Genomic DNA, 22,426 nt, shown 5'->3' on the forward strand with positions numbered 1-22,426 from the left:
AATTCATGCGAAAAAAATACATTACTGCCCAAAATTGCAGGAAAAGGAGGGCAGATTGTAAAATCCAATAACCCTTTAAACCAAAAGACAAGGGTAAAAAGGATCCAAGACTTTGAGCTTCAACGGATAAGAGGGCCTAAAGGAATAAAATCATGGCTTGAGTGGCTCAACCAAGCTGTCCTTAACCATGTGCTTGTGGCGTGAAGGTGTCAAGTGAAAAGCTTGGGACTAAGCAGTTAAAGTCATGTTCCAAGGCAAAACGTTTGTGCTTAAGAACCCTGGACACCTCTTTCTGGGGATTCTAGCAAAGCTGAATCACAATCCAAAAGGGTTCACCCAATTAAAGTGTCTGTGGCATTTATGTATCCGGTGGTAATACTGAAAAACAAAGTGCTTAGGATAATGGCCAAGACTCTAAAAGATGTGTTCAAGAATAAAAAAGAACTAAACTAGGAGAATCAATAATATCATCTAGATTTTAAGTTCTTAAAGAGACCAACACATCTGAGTTTCAATGGATAGTGAGATGCCAAAACTATTCAGAAGCAAAAAGCTACTAAGTCCCGCTCATCTAATTGAAACTGAGCTTCATTTGAAATTCTGAGATTTATTGTATCTTAATCTTCTTTTTATCCTACTATGTTTTTAGTTTCTTGGGGATAAGCAACAGTTTAAGTTTGGTGTTGTGATGAGCGGATATTTTATACGCTTTTTGGCATCATTTTCATATAGTTTATAGCATGTTTTGTTTAGTTTTTATTAAGTTTTTTATAGGTTTTAGTGTAAATTTCACATTTTTGGATTCTACTTTAAGTTTGTGTATTTTTGTGCAATTTCATCTATTTTCTGGCTGAAATTGAGGAGCTGGAGCAAAAGTCTTATTAAAAGATAGAGAAAGCACTGAAGATGCTGTTTGGATCTGACCTCCTTGCACTTGGAAGAGCTTTTCTGGAGCTAAAAAAGTCAAAGTGGAGAGTTCTCAATGGCTATGGAAAGATGACTTTCAGAGCTTTCCAGAAATGTATAATAGTTCATACTTTGCTTCAGATTAGAAGACCCAAAACTGGCATCCAACGCCAACCTCCTGCCCCCTTTCAGGCGTCCAGTGCCAAAGGAGAGGTGACCAGCTTCCAAACGCCCAAAGAGGACCCCCTAACCAGCGTTCAATGCTCTAGAGGCCTCCTAGCACGTGGATCTCATCAAAACTCAGCCTAAACACTCACCAAGTGGGCTCCAGAAGCAGATTTTAGCACTAAAAAGACTATTTTATCCTTACTAGTCATTAGTTTAGTATTTAATGTAGAAGATTACTCTTTGTTAAGGATTCTCAGCCACTTTCACACCATATTTTTGTTTATCATTGTATTTCCTATCAGTATGAGTTTCTAAACCTCCTAGGTTGAGGGGAGGAGCCCTGCTGAGTTCTATGAATTAATAAAAGTATTATTGTTCTTCTTCAATCCGTGTTTGATTTAATTCTAAGATATATATTCATTCTTCAACATGGTGAATGGGATGGCCTGTGACAACTAGCTCCGTTTATCATACTAAGACCGCGTGCCTGACAACCACCCGTGTCTACTTAGGTTCGTGTGAATACGTGACTGGAAAGCATGAACCGCCAGCTTGATTATACATCTCTCAGACGGCTAATCCACAACCTCGTTGGGGACTTCTCGAGACACCAGTTCAGCCAAGGTATGGGAGATTAGGGTCTCTATGGTAGAAGCTAGAATCTAAAGTTACAGCATTCTCTGATTTGGAAGATCCGACCTTGTCTGTGGAGTTTTCAGTAGGATCATTAAGAAGAATAGACTACAGGAGCTTCAACTTCAATCAGACTGGATGCACACTAACCTTGGTGTTTAGATCTAGAGGAGCATTGGCTACCTCTCAAGAAAGGCGTTGACCACATACAGCCTTCCATTGAAGGAATCATTCACAAGCAAAGAAGACAGTAAGACCAGAGTTAATCCAGAATGACAAAGTAACTCAAAGCCTCATCCATCTAAGTTTTAAGATTGTCATTGTAAACATATCAATCTAATTCCATCTTCCAAATCAAAACCAACAACTTCTTGATTTGCCTGACTAAGACCTGCAAGATAACCATAGCTTGCTTCAAACCACAATCCTCGTGGGATCAACCCTGACTCGCTCAGGTATCACTTGGATGACACAGTGCACTAGTTGGTATAGTTGTACGAAGTGTGGGAATTCGTGCACCAATGACCGCAGCCATACGGCATTAATCACATACAGCCTACCATAGAAAAAATCATTCACAAGCAAAGGAGACAATAATACTAGAGTTAATTGAGAAAGACAAAGCAACTCCAATCCTTAACCATCTTCTTATCACTGGTTACATTTATATTCACAGAATATTTTATACACTATTCCTCATATGCATTCAAACCAACAACTTCTTGATTAGCCTGACTAAGACCTGCAATATAACCATAGCTTGCTTCAAGCCACAATCCTCGTGAGATCAATCCTGACTCACTCAGGTATTACTTGGATGATCCAGTGCACTAGCTAGTACAGCTGTACGAAGTGTGGGAATTTGTGCACCAAACCTCTATGGTCTTTATATGGGCATTGGCTTTCTTTTGTTCTTGGATAGGGATTTCTTGAGTGGGTATTGAGCACTCAGAGGGTGTGCCATTATTGGCATTCAGCGCCAGCTCTGGTGGCTCTTTGGGCATTGAACGCCCATCATGCACCCCTTCACTGGTATTAAACGCCGGGTTCCTTACCAAGTTGGGCATTGAACGCCCAGCAAGATTGTCCTTGCTGGTGTTCAACGCCAGAGTCCCTGCCTGTTTGGGCGTTGAACGCCCAGTGAGGTCTTCCTCACTGGCATTCTGCGCTAGGCTCTTGGCCAGGTTGGGCGTTGAACGCCAGTGAGGTCTTCCTCACTGGCATTCAATGCCATTCCATTCTTTCTAGATTCGGCTTCTACCTCTATAGTGATGGCCTTGCACTTTTCTCTTGGGTTTACTTCAGTGTTACTAGGAAGAGTGTTAGGAGGAGTCTTAGGAATTCTCTTGCTCAATTGACCAAAATAGCATACTTTTGGGATTTCTCCCTAATTTGGACCTAAATGTGAAAACATGCATTTTTGTGCTTAAATTAATCATTTTAATTCTACTTTTATGCCATTCGATGCCATGACGTGTTTGTTGAGTGATTTCAAGGGAGAATACATGAAGAAAACAATGAAAAGCACACACAGTCAAGTGTGCGTGCGCACAAGGTTGTGTGCATGCACACAAGAAGGAAATCGACTGGTGTTCGTACGCACGACCCTCTGCACGTACGCACAAGTGAACATTCAGCGAATTGTGTATACATATGTGCGTACGCATACATCTGTGCGTACGCACAGGTCCCTACATGTGGATTTATTAATGAAACACGTGATCCACAAATGTAACATGTACTTGGTATTCACAAATGTTAAACATGAAAACTCAAAGTCAAGTAACAAATTGTAACATCAACAAGGAATTCCAACAATGAAAAATAAAAATAATTATGCTAAAATAGCATTCAGTTAATAATAGGCAGCAAGAATTAGCAACAAAATTAGTAATCCAACACTTATAACGAAAAATAAAAAATGAAATGAAAAATTAAACTAATTAAACAAGTAACTAACTAACTAAAAGAAATAGTTATGGATGGTGTTTGGTAGTGTTGGATGATGATTGGAGGGTGGAAAGAGAAGAGAAGAAGGAAAGAAATGGAAAGAGGAGAAGAAAAGAAGGTGGGTGAAATAGGGTATTCCACGCGTGCGCGCCGTGTACGTGTAAGCGTGGATTGATAAAATGGAAGCGACGCGTACACGTGGCGCACGCATGCGCGTGATGAGTTATTTGGAGTGGCGACGCGTACGCGTGAGGTACGCGTGCGCGTGCCTTGGGCACAAAGTTGGCACACTTCAGGCACAACTCTCGGGTGAATGTATGGAGGGGTGGAACTTCTGGATCCATGCGTACGCGTCATGTACGCGTGTGCATGGATGGTCTAAAATGCTTGGGGCACGCGTACGCGTGGGTAACGTGTGCACATGGGTTGGTGCTCTGTTTTTCAAAATTTTTCTATGTTTTTGCACCAAACCAATCATTCCAAACCTCCAAACAACTACCAAAACATCATAAAATCTTATTTAACATACTAGACTCCCAATTAAACTTATCTAATCAAACAAAATATGAAATTAACCCTATTTTACCAATATGTACAAAAGAGAAAAATGAAAAGATGTTACCATGGTGGGGTATCTCCTACCTAGCACTTTTGTTTATTGTCCTTAAGTTGGACTTATGGGGAGCTCTCCATCAAAGTGGCTTGTTCTTGAATCCATCCTTGAACATCCACCAATGCTTGGACTTCCATTGTGCTTCATCATTCAAAGTTAATAACTCCAAGCTTTGATGGAGTTCTTCACAAACCATGGGCTCCCAAAGTCGATCCTCCTCTTGTAATCCGGGATCCCACACTTTATTTTCACACCCATCTTCAAGTTGATCACTTTGGTTTCCTCCGGGTGGTGGAAAAGCCGAATTCTCATGAGGACACCAAACTATCCTCCTAGACCCATTCAATTGAGAAACACACCAATCCATGCTCCTCAATTTTGAGCTTCCAACCATAATGAACCTAGACTTACAACGCCAACTACTAAACATTCTCCTCTTACGCTTCATTCCACAAGCGCCCTAAGTTGGCCATCCATTTCAAGCAAACCAAATTCAAGTGGGATAATAAAGCTAAGAGTTAAAAGTTTTACCCACTTAAATGAAGGATTAAATGGCCACCTAGGTGGAGGAGTTCCCAATGGTCTTGATAGAGCACGTTCCACTTTCGTCCATCCTCTTCTAGAGGCTTCCACCACTTGGCAAGGTTCTTCAATCTATACCTCTTCTTCACCAATGTCCTCTAGCACTTTCCCACCACTCAAATCATACATAGGAGGTTTAGTGAAATCTACCTCATCATTAATTCCAAGTATAATGGGGAAGGATTCCTCAAGCTCAAAAGGATCATATGTTGGTGTGAAATCATCATAAATAGGAGGGCCTATTACTTGGGACACTTCTTCCAATTCTTCAATCACATTATGCCTTGGAGGTTGTGGACTCTCCTCCTCAACATCAACTTCAAACTCCATGGAAGAAGGCTCTTCAATTTGTAATTCCTCTATGTACTCAACATATCCTAAGATTCCAACCATTACTTTCTTTGGTTCAATCATCTCTACCTTCTCCTATTGTTGTACTTCTTGCTTTAACTCTTCTTCTCCACCTTGAAACTCCAATTTTACTCCTTTACTAAGCTCTTTGTTTGCTTCTCCATATTCAACAGTGGGAGTGCCTTGATCGCGCAAGCTTAGGCAGGATGAGACTATGTTGCCAATGGCTTCTACCATGATAGCCATCTTAAACTTCTTTTCATCCTCCTCGTGTTGCCTTAAGATACGAGATTCAAGATCTCTTAGTTCTAGCATGAGGGCTTCATCAGGAGGTGGTGGTGGAAGGGAGGGTTCATTGTTGGAGGGAAGGGTATTGTAATTGAAAGGTGGTTCATCTTGGTGAAATTCTTGAGGTGGTGTGTGTGGACTTTGTGGTTCATGGGAGTATTGGTGTTGGAATGATGGTGGCTCTAGATATGGTTCATATGGTGGTTGGTATGGTGGGTATAGGTTAGGGTCATATGGTTGGTATGCATCAAGATTTGAATTGTACCCATAAGAAGCCGGAGGAGGTTGTTGCCAAGAAAGTTGTCCATAAGCTTGGGGATCCTTCCACCTTTGATATCCAAATCCTTGATGCACATCCCCATTGAAGCTTCCATTTCCTACAACATAGTTGTACCCATGCTCATAGCCAAAAGGATGAGAATTCATAGTGACAAGAGAAAATAAAAACAAAAGCTAACAAGAAACAAAGAGAGCAAAATCCTACAACAAGCAAAAACTAAAAAACAAACCGAAAATCAAGCTATTCACAATATATACAATAGCCAATAACATAGTACCATTGCAATTCCCCGGTAATGGCACCATTTTGATGTAAGAAATTGTTGTGATGGTATAGAATTTCTCAAAATTAATTCTCGTTGAAAGTATAGTTCTACACCAACAAACAATCCTCAATCAAAAATTTGGTTGTCACAAGTAACAAACCCTAAATAAGAATTAACCGAGTATTTAAACTCTGGGTCGTCTCACAAGGAATTGCAATGAAGTGAATGATTATTGGCTATGAAGGAACAAAGGGGGTTTGATTGATAGAGGGGCAAGAAAATTAAATGGGCAAGAATTTAAATGACAAAAAATGTAAATCAAGCAAGTGACTAAAGAAAGCAAGTAATAAAGAGAGATATTCATGGCAAGGGTAGGGAATATAGGCTTTCTATCCTAGTCATACAATGATTAATTCATCTTATTTAGTCAACTTCAACAAATGGAAGAAGGTATCATGTCATCTTCACATAGGGAGAACGTCAAACAAGACTAGTCAATCATATCACAATAATACACAAGAATTTATCTTATTACGTCATCCCCAACGATGGAGGAAGGTACATATCATGTTATCCTCATACTCGGAGAAAGTCTAATAAGACTAGCTAATCTCAATCCAAAAGTCCTAATCAACTTACTAATTGAATTAGCAAAAGACTAATGTCAATGGAAACAATATTAGCTAACAATTCTAGATCACCAACATAGGTTGGATTTTCATGACTCAAGATTGCCTAATTACTCTTTCCAAGCCAAGAATGCTCAAAGAGCTACTCTAACATCTAACCAAGTATTTTGTCAAACAATTTGAAGGCATAAAAGGAAAGCATAATAAATGTGCAAGAATAATAAATCTACTAACTACCAATTGCAAGGAAAGTAAAATTCACAACTTAAATCAACAATAAAAGAATATCAAACATTAAATTGTGTTAAAAGGGGTCCAAATCCTATATGAGTGCATGAACATAAAAGAGGCATAAAAGTAAAATTAACATCACAAACTAAGAGAATGAAGGTGTAGAAGCAAGAAGTCATAAAGGAAACAAGATGAAAACATGAAATTGGATCTAGATCTTTGGACCTAGATCTAAGATAGAAATACCCTAAGAACCCTAATTCTAGAGAGAAGATGGAGCTTCTCTCTCTAGAAACTAAGCTACATGATGCAAAAACTCCAAACAATTGCTCCCTCTTTGCACAAGCTTGAATTCTGCATGAAATAGCATCAGCAATGAGTTGGATTGGGGCCAAAATGCTTTAGAAATCGCTGGCCACGAGTTGCTTTTAATGGGTCACGTGCAGCAACTGATGCGTACGCGTCATGGGAGTGTACACGTCCCTAGGCGCCAGGCAACTATTGCAAATTTTATATCATTTTGAAGCCATGGATGTTAGCTTTCCAACTCAACTGGAACCGTCTCATTTGGATCTTTGTAGCTCAAGTTATGGTCGATTGAGTGCGAAGAGGTCAGAGTTGACAGCTTTTACGGTTCCTTCATTTCTTCATGAGTTCTCCCACTTTGCTTGCTTTTCCTTCATTCCTTCAATCCAATCTTTACCTTCTAAATCTGAAATCACTTAACAAACATATCAAGACATCGAGTGGAATTAAGGTGAATCAAAATCACAAATTTAAGGGCCTAAAAAGCATGTTTTTACACTTAAGCACAAAATTAGGGAGAATTATAAAACCATGCTATTTCATTGAATAAATGTGGGAAAAGGTGATAAAATCTCCTAAATTAATCACAAGATAAACCACAAAATTAGGGTTTATCACTCGACTTACTCCTCGACATTAGGTGTAGATGAAGCGAGATTGACTCATCATAGTTACCATAGTCGTGGTTATAACGATGATAGAATTCCTTGGATCTCATCTTTATTGCATTTCTAGCATTTTCACTAAGTTTTGATCTCATCTTCCTTTTTATTGGATTAATTCCAATTTTGATAATTTCTTAGTTCTTTTATCTCTTAGTTCTTTTAATCTTTTGTTCTTTGATTCCAAAATCCCCTTTTTGTCACAACCGAAAACGTAACACATCGATTTGCATCCCAAGGGAGAACGACCCAAGGTTTCATTACTCTCGGTTATATATTTAATTTGAAAATTAAAATTTTATTGATGGTCGATTGTTAGGTTGGGACTATACTTGCAACGCCAATCTTATTCTGAGAAAATTTCCTAACCCGGCTTTGGGCTATCTATCAGAAGCGTGTAACTATTCTGTAAAGATGGCACTAAATGCCCAGTCACCGATGTTTAGCGCTGATAGCGTAAAACCAAGTGGGGACCATGCGTGCAAACAAATCAACAAGGCTATGGAGATTTGATTTTGTAAATCAAATAACTAATTATAAAAGATTCATTAGGTTTTAATTTAAGTTTTAAATTAATTTCAATTAGGACTATAAATAGGATTGAGATTCGTCCTCGCTGGGATTTCTCTTCTCCTAATTTTTCATTTTGCAATTCACTATTTTTCTCTCCTAGGGTTTTCTCCACACTATGAGTAACTAAACCTCCATTGTTAATGTTAGAAGCTCTGTTTACTTTGATAGATTAATAATTATTTATTCTTCTACTCTTAATTAATGCATTGATTCATTTTTAAGAAATAGTTTCATTCTTCATCCTACGGATTAGTGATTATTGGAAAATAACTCTAATCTAATTTGAATTTTTTTGAATATTGGACAAGTTATATCATTAGAATTATAGCTTGAAACCACTTTCTCACAACTCCTTAAGTATCTAGACTTGATGTGGTACGTGACATATAACTGCATCATTTTTGGGTTCTTAGGATTTGTATGGCTTCTAAATCAGAAATTGCACTTAACCCTCTAGTACAATTGGTTGATTAAGGAATTACAGTTGGTTGGATTAGAGGAGATAGAATTGCCTAGGAATAGGAATTCAAGCACCTATGGTTTGCTATAAACTAAACCATTGCATGATCAAGGTATTTGACATTGAATATTAATTCGGACATTTAAACATCTCCAAAGCCTTAATTCCATTCTCATACCGTTTTCTCAGCCATTCACTATTTGCTTTTCTTAATTTATTTTCTTTTATGCTACATGATCTTTAGAACTCTTATTTCAACTTGTCTAACTAGAACAACTAATCAACAATTGGTTGCTTAGTCCATTAATCTTCGTGGGATCGATACTCACTCACCTGAGTTTATTATTTGGTATGACCCGGTGCACTTGCTGGTAAGTTATGGTTTGAAAATTTTGCACCAATTTTTTGACACTGTTGCCGGGGTTTAATTGTGATTAACAACTACCAGTTGATTGATTTCCTAGATTAGACACTTTTTTTCTGTTTTTTTTTTTCATAAAAAAATTCCTTTCCATTCCCTCCTCTTTTCTTTCCTTTTAACCACATGGTGCATTTAATTCTGTTTGCTGTTTTATGCTAAGGAAAATAATGGAGAGGGATCATATGACTTACTACTCACACTCAAGGAATGATTCATATTATTATGGATGGAGGAACTATCTGGATTTTTGTTAGAAAAGTCAAGACCAAAGAAACTTCAGTGTTCCATATTCCATCTATCAAGAACCATTATCTCCTTACTCATACCAAGAACAATCATCTCTCTATTCATATGAAGAACCATCCTTTCTTTATTCTTATCAAAAACCATCATATCCGGAGCTAGCCTTAGAAATAGCCTTAGCAGAACTCTCCAAAAATACAATTAGTTTCATGTAGGAAACCAAGACCTCCAACAGAAATTTGGCAGTTCAAATGGGTCAATTAGCCAGAGAAGTCGTCGAGAGACTTACCAACATCTTCTCCAATGACACCATTCTCAACCTAAGGGAAGAATGCAAGGCCATAAGCTTGAAGAGTGAAAGAATGCTGAGCAAAAAGAATGAAGATCAAACTGAGGCTACAAACACTACAAGAAAACAACTCTATTACCACGCTTTTAAAGCATGGCAAAAAGCTAAAAAAAATGTGGCGATAACTTTTCGCCTCGCTTTTTGAGCTACCGGTACGTTTTTGAATGGGTCACATCTGCAAGCGTGGAGGTTTCTCTATCACCGCTCTTTTGGTGACCTATCGCCACACTTTATTTTTGCCAAGCTTTTGCATATTGTTATGCTATTAAAGCGTGGCGATAGCGAGATATACGGCCACGCTTTTATTACCAAACCTATAAATATAATATGCAATTTTTATTACAAGACAAATCAAATAGTAATTAGTGACATATATAATTTTTGCTATAATTGTTTTATATATTAATACTCAAATACAAGATAAAGAAGATACTGGTAAGCCAAGAAAAAGAAGATACAAGAGGAAAAAAATAGGAAAATAGAAGGACTTTTTGAAATCTGAGCCTTTGAAAGCCTTGAATGGAACATAACATCAAACTTGATTATGAGGTTCCCTTTCTTGCCAGGTTCTTTTGAAATCTGTATACCTTCATTAGGCACCACGAGTTGGAGCCCTGTTTCACAATATCTGTCACTTTGATTTTAAGGTTTCTTCCATCCAAAGCTGTTAACTTGAGAGTCTTTCCAGTAAGAGCATCTACAAGTAATATCTTCTCTGTGACTACCAAATCATGCTCCTCTCTTTTGAATAAGGCGTGCAGCTTCTCGTCCACCACCAAGATTAAATCAGCGGGCACCTTTCCGGCTTCTTGGTTTCCTTTCCCTATGAATGTTATTTTTGTGCTCTTCTTTCGACCAGGTTTAACATCTATCTTCAAGATTTAATCAACACACTTTGATCTGCTTCCATGAAATCAAAAGAAAGAGGGCTACCATGTGAAACCGAAGAATACCTTTGATTTTTCTAATTAATCAAATTCAAGAATAAACATAAACATAAACATGTAGTAAATTAATGAAAAAAAGTTGCATCCTAGAATTCCCAAGACAAGAACCAATTTATTCATCAATTATTGAAAACTAAATACAAAAGAATAATTCAACACTAATACAGGTGAACATTCTACAGAATAGATGATATTCTAGCTATGCTGTGAGATGTATAGAAAAGATAGAAAACATAAGAATTTTTACCGTAGCCACACAAGTTAGCTTCCCTCGATTTTCTACTCCTTCATGTGTCCCTTCAAGCCCAAGAATGTGAGTACAAGCACTTACAAAATGTCTGGCAAAATCATAAGTATGGAATCTGGGATGCAGGCAGATGCAAATATTAAAATCTGGTATATTTTAGTTAAAACTGAATAGAAACCAAACAAGCCACAATATGAGTGAGCTTATGAAACTAGACCAATCACTACTCTAACAATATGCAATCTACAAGTATCTTGCTACCTTATGGAACTAGCAAATCGGTATATGCTATAATATATAGAGATAGAAAGTGAGATTCAGAGATTGACATGTGTGCTAGGCTAAGTCATTCTCATTATCAAGTAATGTTAGCTGAAATAGATAAGTTGTCGAGTATTGGGCAGTTATAATAAAACTGTAATCATCAGTGTCAGAGAAAGATTAGGCAAGAATTAAATACTACAAACTAGTTTCTTATGTTTTGTGTCCCTTTGTGGGTTTCAAAATTCTATAGGCATCTAACTTCACATCAAGCATGAGTAATTTGTTATTATACAATAACCTATTTATGATGATAGAATCTTCATTTTGTTCACTATATCATACTGTGATTCATGAATAACTTAATTTGTATTGACAATTGAAGCAGGATATTAAATGGAAACGAATTTTATGCTTACTCTGTTTGCATATTTATTGTAGCTTTTCATGATCTGAACCCAATCATGCCACAAGTCTTTATGTTCTTGCTTCTGAATCTGCACAAACTCCTCGGTTTGATTTGGTTCTTGCCGACATTGGTTATGAGAAGTCCTGTTCATACCCTGGGTCGAGCTGTCCGACCCGGGATGTTCTACAGACAAAGCGACCGACCTCTTCAGGTCAGAACAACCCGACCTCTTTTCAAAGAGTTCGACCAAGTCATAGGAAAGCCCAAACAAAGGGCCCAAATAGAGGAACACGTCCCAAATCCAAAGGCAGCCCAAGCCCATAGAGATAAAGGCGGTTCCCTTAAAGATGACCTCACTTAAAGATAAGATAAAGATAAGATAAGATAACTAACTTATCTTATCCGTAGGAGGCCACATCTCACCATTATAAATACACTGGAGCACCCAGGTATAACTCATACTCTAATTCTACTCAATACCTGCTTAATACCCTTGCTAACTTAAGCATCGGAGTCCCTTGCAGCTACCCCCCACCCTCCGGGGATGAAGGATCAGCACCACTTTCAGATATCACAAGTCGGACACACAAGCTCCGGTGACCACATACCCGCCAGACACATCGGCTCCGACCAACGCAGGAGATCTCGACCGAGATCGACCTATAGTTTCAGGTAACCCTCGGAACATTGGCGCCGTTGCCGGGGAACCTGGAAGTCATCCCAACACCATGGCGGACAACCATGACAACAACCACGACTCGGGTTTGGAAGATAGAACGCCACACAAGAACACTGATGCTGTATTTAAGAATACTCCGGAATCCAATGGAGACAAAAATTCATCAAATCCAAGGGCGATAGAAGCGCTTTAAAATCGATTGGAGCAACTTGAGAAAGAAGCCCAACATCAACGTGAAAAAGAAGAAGATCTGCGTCGGGAGATAAGGCGGCACCGAGAATTAGAAGATAAGCTTATGAAACTCGAAACCGATCTCAAAACTAAAGCTACTCGACCATCCATAGAGGATAGCTCTCAGAAAGATCAAGATCCATTCACCAGGGAAATTATGAAGACCAAAATCCCAAAAGATTTCAAACTTCCGGATATGATTCTATATGACGGCACCTCGGATCCCAACCACCATCTTAGCAACTTCAGAAGTAGAATGTACCTCACTGATGCCTCAGATGCAGTTCGCTGCAAAGCATTTCCAACAACTCTCACCAACACAGCCATTAAATGGTTCGACAATCTACCTCCAAAATCCATCTCGAGTTTCGACGACCTGGCCAAAAAGTTTCTGGCCCAATTTTCCATACAAAAGGACAAAGCCAAACATGCACCCAGCCTACTAAGGATCAAGCAAGGAGATCGGGAGAGTCTTCGCAACTACATGGAAAGATTCAACAAAATATGCATGGACATACAAAGTCTACCAACAGAAGCTACTATCATGGGCCTCATAAACGGCCTACGAGAAGGACCATTCAGCCAATCTATATCAAAGAGGTACCCGACATCCCTAGACGAAGTACAAGAATGGGCGCAGAAGTACATCAACATGGAGGAAAATTCTCAACTTGGCGAAGCCTCGAGGTTCGGTTCTGCCTACCGAGATAAAGAATCCAAGAAAAAGGAAGATCGCTCCGGAGAGAAAATAAAAAATATCATAACTACACCCCCCTTAGGGTATCCTTGGTAGATGTTTACAAAGAAGTCTGCCATACGGAAAAAATACCCCAGCTCGGCCACTTAAAGGGAAAAGGGGAGGAGAAAATCGGAACGAATACTGTGAGTATCATCGAGTCCGAGGACATTCTACCATCGAATGCTTTGACTTGAAAAATGTCATAGAGAAATTAGTTAGGGAAGGAAAAACTAGATCGGTTCCTGGCTAATCGGGACGAAGAACCAAGGAAAAGAAGAAGGGATGAAGATGTCGGACGATATGAACGATCACCCCGTACACCGGAAAGACATGTCCATGTGATACACGGCGGATTCGCTGGAGGAGGAATCTCCAAGTCATCCCGCAAGCGACACCTCAAAGAAGTATACCACGTCGAAGGCAAAAAAGAAGTGCCAGATATCCCAACAATCACGTTTACCAAAGAAGATACATCCGGAATCATTTTAGGACACGACGACCCCATGGTCATCACAATTATATTGGCAAACGCCAACCTCCACCGTACATTAATTGATCAAGGAAGCTCCGCCGACATTCTATTCAAAACTGCCTTCGACAAGCTCGGCTTAGAAGAGAAAGAGCTAAAAGCATATCCGAATAGCCTGTTCGGACTTGGGGACACCCCAGTACAACCACTAGGATACGTATCGTTACACACAAGCTTTGGAAAGGGAAACCAATCCCGAACACTTAAGATAGACTATATCGTGGTCGACGTAAGCTCAGCCTACAATGCCTTAATAGGTCGGACGACGTTAAATTAACTCGGAGCAATAGTTTCAACTCCACATCTATGTATGAAATTCCCAACTACAGAAGGGATAGCTACAATAAAAGCAGATCAAAGGATGGCGCGTCGCTGTTATAACGAAAGTCTAAATCTCCGAGGCGAAGGAGGAGAGTTCCACACAATCGAACTCGGCGGAGATCAGAGACAAGAAGAACTCCGTCCATGACCCGAAGGAGAAATAGAAAGAGTTCAGATCGGAGATACCTCGGACAAAACAACTAATATTGGCACGGTCCTGAAAGGAGACGCAAAAGAATCACTAATACGGTTTCTACGAGATAATGTTGATCTCTTCGCATGGAAAGCTTCCGACATGCCGGGCATAGATCCCGAACTAATGAGTCACAAGCTGGCAGTTTACCCGGGATCTCGGCCGGTACAACAAGGACGAAGAAAACTTGGGCCAGAATGATCTCAGGCTGTAGAAGAACAAGTACAAGCACTACTGGAGGCAGGATTCATAAGAGAAGTTAAATACCCACTATGGCTAGCAAATGACGTCTTGGTGAAAAAATCAAATGGGAAGTGGCGAATGTGCACTGACTATACCGACCTCAACAAAGCCTGCCCAAAGGACCCTTATCCACTCCCAAGCATCGACGCTCTAGTAGATGCCTCATCAGGATATAAGTATCTCTCGTTCATGGACGCATACTCAGGATACAACCAGATCCCAATGTATCCACCAGATCAAGAAAAAACCTCGTTTCTCACACCAAAAGCGAATTATTACTACATCGTAATGCCTTTCGGCCTTAAAAAAGCAGGAGCCACTTATCAAAGGCTAATGAATAAAGTCTTCTCAAACCACATCGGAAAAATCATGGAGGTCTATGTGGACGACATGTTGATAAAGACACAAAGTGAGGAAACATTACTAACTGACTTGGTTCAAGTGTTCGACACCATACGGAAGCACAACATGCGACTCAACCCGGCTAAATGCACCTTCGCAGTAGAGGCAGGAAAATTCCTGGGCTTCATGCTCACATAAAGAGGAATCGAGGCAAATCCAGATAAATGCCAGGCCATACTCAACATGAAAAGCCCGACCTGTGTCAAAGAAGTCCAACAACTCAATAGGAGACTGGCAGCCCTGTCCAGATTCCTAGCAGGGTCAGCAATAAGATCCCTCCCCTTCTATGCCACCTTAAGGAAGGGGAAAAACTTCGAGTGGACAACGGAATGTGAACAAGCCTTCCGAGACTTTAAAAAATTCCTGGGACAACCCCCATTCTATCTCGACCATGAGAGGGAGAACCACTCATATTATACCTGGCCGTAGGAAGTCGGGCAATAGCCTCAGCATTAATTAGAGAAGAGGAAGGGGGACAACAACCTGTCTACTTCATTAGTAAAGCACTACAGGGGTCAGAGTTAAACTACCAGAAAATAGAGAAGTTCGCCTACGCTTTAATACTCACATCCCGACGACTTCGCCCATACTTTCAAGCGCACACCATCAGAGTTCGGACCAACCAGCCCATAAAAGGGATACTGCAGAAAACAGATCTAGCAGGAAGAATCCTACAGTGGGCAATCGAGTTGTCCGAGTTCGACCTTCAATATGAGGCGCGGACAGCCATCAAATCACAATACCTAGCCGACTTCATTGCAGAATTCACAGACACCACAGAAATCCCCATAGAGTGGAACATATACATGGACAGCTCCTCAAATAAAGCCGGAAGTGGTGCAGGTGTGATAATCGAAAGCAACCAGGGAACCCAACTTGAGCTTTCCCTGAAATTCAGATTCCCAGCTTCAAACAACCAGGCGGAATATGAAGCGTTATTAGCTGGCTTGAATCTGGCTAGGGAGGTTGGAGCTCAGAAACTCAACATCTACAGTGACTCACAAGTCATTACCTCACAAATAATGGGAAGCTACCAAGCCAAAGATCCTACCATGAAAAAATATTTGGATAAAACCAAAGAGCAGCTCAAACAACTTGGAGAATATAGGATCTGCCACATACCCCACGAGCAAAATACCCGAGCTGACGCGCTCTCAAAGCTAGCCAGCACCAAACCAGGGGGCAACAATAAAAGCCTCATCCAAGAAATACTGCAGAACCCATCGATATCAGAAGAAGAAAAAATCCTAGCCATAACAAGCCGGGATCAAGGATGGATGACCCCCATAATTAACTACCTCAAAATAGAAGCGCTTCCCACAGATGAAAAGGAGGCAAAGAGGTTAAAAAGGGAGGCACAGTACTACACTATCATAAATAACATTCTATACAAAAGAGGGATCTCAACACCACTATTAAAATGCGTACCGACCTCCAACACAAAAGAAGTCTTGGAGGAAGTACACAGCGGCATTTGTGGTAATCATCTCGGAGCGCAAGCTCTCACCAAAAAGGTACTCCGAACAGGATTCTATTGGCCAACTCTATGAAAGGAAGCTACAGAATTTGTAAAGACATGTCCACCGTGTCAGAAGCATGCCAACTTTCACATCGTCCCACCAGAAAAACTCATTAGCGTGACCTCACCCTGGCCATTTGCAAAATGGGGACTCGATCTTCTCGGACCCTTCCCACAGGGATCAGGACAAGTAAAATTCCTTATAGTAGGGGTAGACTATTTCACAAAATTCCTATATAGGAACACCCCCAAGCCAATGGACAAGCCGAAGCAGCCAACAAAGTCATATTGGCCGGGCTGAAATGGAGGTTACAAGAAACAAAGGGAGCTTGGGCCGAGGAACTCCCACAGGTCCTATGGGCGTATCGAACAACTCCACATTCCACTACAAACGAATCCCCATTTCGACTAGCATACGGAGTGGAGGCAATGATTCCAATAGAAGTTGAAGAAGAGTCTCCCTGAGTAGTTCACTACAATGAACAAACCAACTCTCAACTTCAAAGAGAAGAGCTCGACCTACTTCCGGAAATCCAAGAAAGAGCTCGGATCAGAGAAGAAGCACTAAAGCGGCGAATGGCTTCCAGGTATAATCAAAAGGTAGTGCCAAGAGACTTCATGGAGAACGATCTCATCTTAATCCGAAATGATATTGGAACAACTCGATCTGGAGAAGGAAAGCTGGCAGCTAACTGGAAAGGACCCTACCGAGTCACAAAAGTACTTGGGAAGGGCTACTACAGACTGTCCGAACTCGAGGGACGAGAACTCCCCAGATCATGGCACGCCTGTAACCTGAGAAGGTACTATAGCTAGGAAAGGTAAAAGATCTCAAGATGCACTCTTTTTCCTGAAAAGGTTTTTTAATGAGGCATCAAAGATTGAGATTTAATCTGACTTAAGGGTATGAAAAATTCCTGCCTGTATATATTTGCACTTTCTTTAAAAATACATTTCAGATATTCTATAAAGTGCTCAAGACGCATTAATCTGAAGCATTCATCGTCCGATTATAAAGCAACGGATCGAACAAGAAGTGAAAAATAGATTCACTATACGATCTTGATAGGAATAATCGACCGACAAAGGTGAAAACGCGATTCACCTAAAGGTCGATTAAACCAGGACAGAAATCACAATCTACAAATCGGCAAAAGATGAACACAGAATAATGCAAGAAGTTATCGAAAGTGATCCCAAAAAAGAACCTGACGAGGTCTTATGGATTGCTATATAATAACTTAAAAAGACTGGCCGACACCCAAAAAGTCGGACCAAGTCAACCCAAGTTATCAGCAAATCCCTGGAAAGAGGTCTGGCCAACCCTATTAAAGAGGAATTGCTATAACTTAGAAGAGATCGACCTAACGAAGTTGGTCTCCTACAAAACAAGTTGTAAAAGTAATCCCTGAAAGAGACTTGACAAAAGGTCCAAGAAAGAGGATTACAAAAATAACTTAGAAGAGATTGACCTAACGAAGTCGGTCTTCTACAAAACAAGTTGTAAAAGTAATCCCTGAAAGAGACCTGACAAAGGTCCAAGAAAGAGGATTACAAAAACAACTTAGAAGAGATCGACCTAACGAAGTCGGTCTCCTACAAAGACAAGTTGTAAAAGTAATCCCTGAAAGAGACCTGACGAAGGTCCAAGAAAGAGGATTACAAAAACAACCTAGAAGAGATCGACCTAACGAAGTCGGTCTCCTACAAAGACAAGTTGTAAAAGTAATCCCTGAAAGAGACCTGACGAAGGTCCAAGAAAGAGGATTACAAAAACAACTTAAAAGAGATCGACCTAACGAAGTCGGTCTCCTACAAAAGTAATCCCTAAAAGAAGACCTAACAATGGTCCAAAAAGAAGATTACAGAAATAACTTAGAAGGGGACCAACATAAAGAAATCGGTTATGAAGCAAAAAATGAAGAAACTGAGAAACAAGTCGGGCCCCCCACAGTCACGGCCTCAAAAGGATCCAAGCTACAAACAATAAATACGAAAGCAATCTAAAGAGGCCAAAGCAGCAAGATCTCAACAGATACCATAATAAAAACTTAGTATGATAAAGCTCCAAGGGGCCACCACAAACAACCTCGGAAGCTACTATTGTTTTTCAAAAAGTTGCAAGGCAGACAATTAGGAGCGTCAGCAGTTAAGAAGAACAAATAAAATAAGTTCAAAGGCCCACAAACCGGGCTATTTACACAAAATATTCAGAAAAAGATCAGCTAAAGATCGGGAGCCTTCCTGGCAGCATCAGTACGGGGAGAAGAAGGGCGAGTCTGAAGGGGCACCGCATCTACAGTTCCATCATCCCGATTCAGGATCTGGCAATCCAGATCAAACGTAACGGGAGGAACCGAGGAGGTCGACACCTTAAGAGAAGGCACTGGAGGAGGGTCAGCATCATCATCATCCTGGTCATCAGGGACAATTTTACCATCCCTCACAACATTGTCCAGACTGACAAGAGTCAAGTCAGCATCAGGGGCAACAATTCGGAATTGCTCCATTAGGTTCTCGGAGGCAGCAGTTACGCTACCCACAAAGTGACCCTGAAGCTCGCCATAATTAGCCCGAGTAGTTTCCAACTCATCCCGGAGACGCATTAATTCCCTATAGGCGGAGACATAGCTATCCTTATGCTTCAGGGCCATGTCCTTAGCCAGCTTCAAAGAAGCAGCAAGGGCAATAGAGCTGGCCTTCTCACCCTCCAGCTCCTTCTCCACCTTTGCCAACTTCACCTCCAACTCCTCCTTCAGACCCTTGATCCAATCAAATTCCGACTTGGCCTCTGTTCATACCCTGGGCCGAGCTGTCCGACCTGGGATGTTCTACAAGCAAAGCGACCGACCTCTTCAGGTCAGGACAACCCGACCTCTTCTCAAAGAACTCGGCCAAGTCACAGGAAAGCCCAAACAAAGGGCCCAAATAGAGGAACACGCCCTAAATCCTAAGGCGGCCCAAGCCTACAGAGAGAAGGGCGGTTTCCTTAAAGATAAGATGACCTCACTTAAAGATAAGATAAGATAACTAACTTATCTTATCCACAGAAGGCCACATCTCACCATTATAAATACACTGGAGCACCCAGGTATAACTCATACTCTGATTCTACTCAATACCTGCTTAATACCCTTGCTAACTTAATCATCGGAGTCTCTTGCAGGTACCCCCCACCCTCCGGGGACGAAGGATCAGCACCACCACCAAGTCCAACAAGTCGGACACACCAGCTCCGGCCGATACCCACCTGCCGGACACGTCGGTTCCGACCAACACAGACGATCTCATCCAAGATCAACCTACAGTTTCAGGTAACCCTCGGAACATTGGCGCCGTTGCCGGGGAACCTGGAAGTCATCCCATTGACATGGCAGATGACCATGACAACGACCACGATTCAGGTTTAGAAGACAGAACGCCGCATAAAAACGCGGACACAATACTCAAAGATACTTCAGAAACCAATGGAGACAAAAATTCATCAAATCCAGGAGTAATAGAAGCACTTCAAAATCGATTGGAGCAACTCGAGAAAGAAGCCCAACATCGACGTGAAAAGGAAGAAGATCTACGCCGGGAGATAAGGTGGCGCAGAGAACTAAAAGATAAGCTTGTAAAACTCGAAGCCAATATTAAAACTAAAGCTACTCGATCATCCACAGAAGATAACTATCAGAAAGATCAAGATCCATTCACCAGAGAAATTATGAAGACCAAAACTCCAAAAGATTTTAAGCTTCCGGATATGACTCTATATGACGGCACCTCGGACCCCAACCATCATCTCAGCAACTTCAGAAGTAGAATGTACCTCACAGATGCCTCAGATGCAGTTCGCTGCAAAGCCTTTCCAACAACTCTCACCAAGACAGCCATTAAATGGTTTGACAACCTACCTCCAAAATCCATCTCGAGTTTCGACGATCTGGCCAAGAAGTTCCTGGCCCGATTCTCCATACAAAAGGACAAAGCCAAACACGCACCTAGCCTACTAGGGATCAAGCAAGGAGATCGGGAGAGCCTTCGCAACTACATGGAAAGATTCAACAAAACATGCATGGACATACAAAGTCTACCAACAGAGGCTGCCATTATGGGCCTTATAAATGGCCTACGAGAAGGACCATTTAGCCAATCTATATCAAAGAGATACCCTACATCCTTAGACGAAGTACAAGAACGGGTACAAAAATACATCAACATGGAGGAAAACTCTCGACTTGGCGAAACCTCAAGGTTCGGTTCTGCCTACCGAGATAAAGAATCCAAGAAAAAGGAAGGTCGCTCCGGAGAGAAAATAAAAAAATATCATAACTATACTCCTCTTAGGGTATCCTTGGTAGATGTTTACAAAGAAGTCTGCCATACAGAGAAAATCCCTCCAGCTCGGCCACTTAAAGGCAAAAGAGGAGGAGGATATCGGAATGAATACTGTGAGTATCACCGACTTCGAGGGCATTCCACCAACGAATGCTTCGACTTGAAAAACGTCATAGAAAAACTAGTAAGAGAAGGAAAGCTAGATCGGTTTTTGGCCAATCGGGATGACGAACCAAGAAAAAGAAGAAGGGATGAGGACGTTGGACGATCTGAACGATCACCTCGCACACCGAAAAGACACGTTCACGTAATACACGGCGGATTTGCCGGAGGAGGAATCTCCAAATTATCCCGAAAGCGACACCTCAAAGAAGTATACCACGTCGAAGGAAAAAAGGAAGCCCCAGACATCCCAGCAATCACGTTTACCAAGGAAGACGCATCCGGAATCATCTTGGGACACGACGACCCCATGGTCATTACGATCATACTGGCAAATGCCAACCTTCACCGTACATTAATTGACCAGGGAAGCTCTGCCGACATCTTATTCAAAATTGCCTTCGACAAACTCGGTCTAGAAGAAAAAGAGCTAAGAGCATACCCGAACAGCCTGTTCGGACTAGGAGATGCCCCAGTTCAACTGCTGGGATACGTATCGCTGCATACAACCTTCGGAAAGGGGAACCAATCCAGAACACTCAAGATAGACTACATCGTGGTCGACGTAAGCTCAGCCTATAATGCCTTAATAGGTCGGACAACGTTAAATCAACTCGGCGCAATAGTTTCAACCCCACATCTATGTATGAAATTCCCAACTGCGGAAGGGATAGCTACGATAAAAGCAGATCAAAAGATGGCACGTCGCTGTTATAACGAAAGCCTAAACCTCCGAAGTGAAGGAGGAGAGTTCCACACAATCGAGCTCGATGGAGTTCAGAGGCGAGAAGAATTCCGACCACAACCCGAAGGAGAAGTAAAAAGAATCCAGATCGGAGACACCTCGGATAAAACAACTAATATTGGCACGATCCTGAAAGGAGACATAAAGGAATCACTAATACAGTTCCTACGAGATAATGTTGATCTCTTTGCATGGAAAGTTGCCGACATGCCAGGTATTGGTCCCGAACTAATGAGCCACAAATTGGCAGTCTATCCGGGATCCCGGCCGGTACAACAAAGACGAAGAAAACTTGGACTAGAACGAGCTCAGGCTGTAGAAGAACAAGTACAAGCGCTACTTGAGGCCGGGTTCATAAGGGAAGTCAAATATCCACTATGGCTAGCAAACGTCGTCTTTGTGAAAAAGTCAAATGGGAAGTGGCGAATGTGCACCGACTACACCGACCTCAACAAAGCCTGCCCAAAAAACCCCTACCCACTCCCAAGCATCGACGCTCTAGTGGATGCTTCATCAGGATATAAGTATCTCTCATTCATGGACGCATATTCAGGGTACATCCAAAT

The sequence above is a fragment of the Arachis stenosperma genome, chromosome 6 (genome assembly GCF_014773155.1).
Source record: "Arachis stenosperma cultivar V10309 chromosome 6, arast.V10309.gnm1.PFL2, whole genome shotgun sequence".
Taxonomy (NCBI): Eukaryota; Viridiplantae; Streptophyta; class Magnoliopsida; order Fabales; family Fabaceae; genus Arachis; species Arachis stenosperma.